We start from the raw sequence: 4,728 nt of genomic DNA on the forward strand, positions 1-4,728 counted from the left end.
TAATCCTTTTATTGCAATATTTTCTGCTTTTGTTATGGTTTTGTTGTCTTTTTTAATGTTTATATAGTTTTTATTACATTTTTATTTCAGTTTTAGTTTAGTAATTGTAGTACATCAAAGTTAAACTAAATAAAAATGCAAAATGTTGTTATTTCAGTTAATACATATATTTATTTGCATTTCAAGTAATAAAAAAAAAGTTTTATTTTACAGTTTTAGTTATCTAGCAGCACTGGTTAAGAGTAAAAAATAAAATAAAAAAATAAGGATATTTTTACACAATATTTGAACACGTAAAATATCTATTTTTTTCTAGATTATAACTGAACACCACTTGCTCAATTAAACATACAAGTAAAACAGCCACAAATGTGTGCAAACCACTATTTTAAACAATGATTATTTTTCACATATTATTTTAAAACATTGTCTAATATAGTAAAAAAAGATCAAATATTGTGAATGTCATTGTGAACACAGCTGCTGTCATATAAACTTCCCAATCACTCAGATCTGTTGCCTTCGACATTAAAAGGATAGTTCACACAAATTTTAATTCTGTCATCATTTACTCACCCTTAATCCAAACCTGTATGAGGTTTTTCAGTTGCTGGTACCCACTGACTTTTCCATACAATGGAAGTCAATGGCTGCCATCAACAGTTTGTTTACCAACAATCTTCAAAATATCATCTTTTGTGTTTAACAGATGTGAGAAAATGATAAAGACTGAGGGTGAGTAGATGATGACAGAATTATCATTTTTGGGTAAACTATCCTTTTCATATAATCAGCAGTTCACCCAGTCCTTTAGCACAGGTCTGCTCTCTAATCGGATCTCAGTGCTCTCTGGGTGCTGCATGGGAACAAGAGCAGACGCTGGTTAATTAAACTCCTGGTGTAAATACAGTACACGCCACTCAAGCAGCACCGCATGCCAGACTCCTCCTGCATTCCTCACGGGACCCTCATTAAACTCCAGCGGGGTGTTTCTTTGGTTTCTCTGTTCATTTTATTCAAATGAGGGAGATTAAGAGCTTTACTACACATTCTTGTGTAAGGTGTTTAACATGAAATGAAGTTTGCATTATGTCTGTTCCTATGCAACATAAAAAACATACAAAATGAATCTACTTTAAGCTTTTAGTTGCATTTGTCTTGTGTAATATTGATTTAATCAAAATTTATAAATGTCTGAATGCGATTCATTAGATCAGGTGTTTTTTCTTCACTAACTTCACTTTTGCGTTTGAATAAGCTGTTGTTTTGATGATATAGAAATGTAATATATGATATATACTGCCCTATATCAAGAGTGATATTGCCAATTATGTTAACTAATGCAATATATAATTTCTGCATATGTACATTCCCTGGGTAGATGAAGATATATGATTATAACATTTGAAATCCCCATAGTAAAATTTGTATATGTACATATGTTAATAATATCTATATGATGATTTATGTAGGAATCCATATTTGGCAGCAAAATATATTTATTTATATTCTTATTAAAACAACAAAAATCTCTCTGTTTATATATGTTTTTGTAATAAATTTATAAATTTACATCTCTCTTATATTTACTTGTATAATATCAACATGTATTGATTGATTTTTGGATGGATATGCATGTACATGTCCAAAAATGTATCACACATACATGAACATACGTATTGTTATGGGCTAGATATATATGTTATTACATGAAATTGGTCCAATTTCTAATAGGTTACAAAAATGCTTTTACTTCATATGAACATGTGTTTCATATATGGAAATACAATATATGTACATATATTACAGGTTCACACAGGTGTCCTGTAGGGAGTTCAATATTTTGACATGATAAAACAAAACTAAATCTATTGTTTCATCATTTCAAACCGAACAAACTTCTTTTTGTCAAATGTTTTGCAAAACTGCAAAAGTGTGTTTGTGCATCTTTCGTTGCAATAAATGACACTTGCTTTGATATTTAGCATCTAATTTTGGATGTTTTTAAGTGTCCAAATACTTTTGGGTTTGCTGCGTCTTCTGAAAACACAATGAAAACATCTTACATACAACATTACATTAATTAGGCCTACACAGACCCACATTTTACAAAAAAAAAAAAATATTATTACTAATTATGCCTATTATTACTAATTATGCTGATTTTAAAAATATTAATAAAAAAACGTTCCATCACATACAGTTTTTCACAAAATAAGATTTTTTCAAATTGATTTATCATATAGGCCTCACTGCTTTCAGTTTGAAAACGGACAATTAACCACAAATAATAACACAGATCAATGATAAATTGAAAATAAGATTGAATGCAAGATTTGGTGATAATATAGCACAATGAGAGATTTGCATGCACTTTTTAAAAGACCTGTAATTTTGGACCGGGAACATCAAGGGTTTTCAGCACAGCTCAAGGGACATTTGGGAGAAATAAAATGATTAAATATCCTTTAGTATAACATGCATCAGTAACATAAGGCCCCTTTAAGAAGGTAGTGGCGTGTGAGTAGCAGTATGAAGAGTGCTGTAATCCGTCTTATATCGACTGCCTCACTCAGCACTACTACTGACTAATGTCATTATTCCAGCATGAACTAAAGCTCAGTGAGGGAATAAACAGCAGTCAGGAGATAATGAAGCCCTGATGACTGAAAACACACACACACAGACTGAAGCAGTTAGACGTCTGACCAAGTCACCATTAGGAGTGACTCTGAATCACGATGAAGTGAGTGAATGCAGAAAGAGTGTGAGATTGAGCCTGAGGCTCTTAGACATCTGCTGCCTAAATCCATCAGGAGTTTATCAGGCTCAGAGAATTGTGCTGATTTAAAGGTCTTCACAAAACACTTTGACATCTTTTGGGCTGTAAAACAGAGCTCAGCGCCCATCACGTTCTCCTTTTAGCCTATTGCCATTCTGTTCTATTTGTGTGTATTATTCTGCCAGAATTGGTCATTTTGTGGTGAAATATCCCAAAAATAAAAGTTACAGCACTGCAATTGTGATGCTCAATTGTGTGTTTATCATTTTATCAAGGAAATGTGAGTGTTGTTTGCCTGTGCTAAAGTCTCCAACATGATATATGATGTTGTCGGTGGTTGCCAGGGTGTTGCTATGTGGTTGCTAGGGTGTTGTGGCTGGTTGCTAGGTGGTTTCTGCATCCGAGTCCTGCATCCTCTCGTCTCTGTGATATTCTGGTTTCTTGATATGGCTCGGGTTAATTAAACCTGTAATTAGTCATAATAATAATATATTTTTTAAATGGAACATTCATTGAACCTTAAGATTAAATATATAAATCAATAATATAAATAAAATGTTTGCATATGTTTTTTTTTTTTGAGCATCTTATTTGATTCATCAGGCTTTTATGGCTCATATTGTCTGGTATAGTGAGAATAAGGAGTAAAAACAAAGTGAGCAAAAATATGCAATTTGCTGCAGATGCTGATATTTGGACAAAAAGTGATGAAATTCTGATGCTTGTGATGTAAATCAATGAGATCTTTATAACAGTACAGCAGATACTTACTGTACATAAAATGCATATAAATGTCAGTTGTCACTCTATATCTCCCAAAAATACGTCTTAGAAAGATGATATTTAAATAGTTTTATTATCAAAACATATAATGCAATGCAATACATTACCTGTATGATGCAAAAGCCTGATGATCAGATTTGATGCTCACATTTGAACATGATTTCATGGAAAATCAAGTAAAGCTAAGTTGCTTCAGTCCAGTAAGTGTTCGTCTTGAAATATTACTAACAATATCAAAGTTATTATGTTCACGTTATAAAAATGTGTAAAACTTTTACTTAAAAAAAAAAATATATAAAAAAGTCTAAACTATCAATCAGATGACAGAAGACATGTAGTAGATTGGGTGTGACAGGTTCAGCAAAATTGTGATCATATTGATCATTTAGAGGCCTATCAAATATGATACAGTAGCTTTATAGGGTTAAATATGACTTTATAAAGGTTTGAGACTTTTACAAAAGCACATAGCATCACTTTGTCTCCGAGATCAGCAAAAATCCTTCTAGAAAGATTTATACATTTATCTAAAAACTCTTTCTCTATACACTTTAAAAAATAAGTGTAATTTTAACTGTAAAATTTTGTAAAAACGCTACGGGAAAAAAACTGTTAATAGGTTAACAGTAAGTTCCCGTACTATATACAGGGAAAAACTGTAAAATATCTAACCAGACATTTCATGCAATTGTACAGTAAAATGCTGTTCATTTTACAGTTTCTAGAAGTAAAAATAACAAATAAATGTGTAATTTACAGTCAAAAACTGTAAACTGATATTCCCAGAATTCCCTGCATGACACTCCACAGTTGAAAGTATTTTGTTTAAATAATCATGTTTTTTTTTATAATTTTTGTTATTAGTTATGTATATTTGGGCTTTATGTTACATCTTCTGTTGTTTAATGAAAGTTAATGCATTATTTAAGCATCATGTGTGTTACCATGATGGTGTTTTGTGTTTGCATGAATGACTCTGTGCACCTTCTATATATTAGTATATACTTCTGCTTGTGGCGAAGCTACTTGTGATGAGCTTTGATTCTTCATGTGGCTTTCTCTTTTACCACCTGCATTATTATGGTGGTTGTCAGTATGTTAAAGGTACAAAACAGATTTTAATAGCAGTGTGCATTGTTGAATTTACTGGTTTACATTCAAAT

The sequence above is a fragment of the Sinocyclocheilus anshuiensis genome, unplaced genomic scaffold (assembly GCF_001515605.1).
Source record: "Sinocyclocheilus anshuiensis isolate Anshui unplaced genomic scaffold, SAMN03320099.WGS_v1.1 scaffold714, whole genome shotgun sequence".
Lineage (NCBI taxonomy): Eukaryota > Metazoa > Chordata > Actinopteri > Cypriniformes > Cyprinidae > Sinocyclocheilus > Sinocyclocheilus anshuiensis.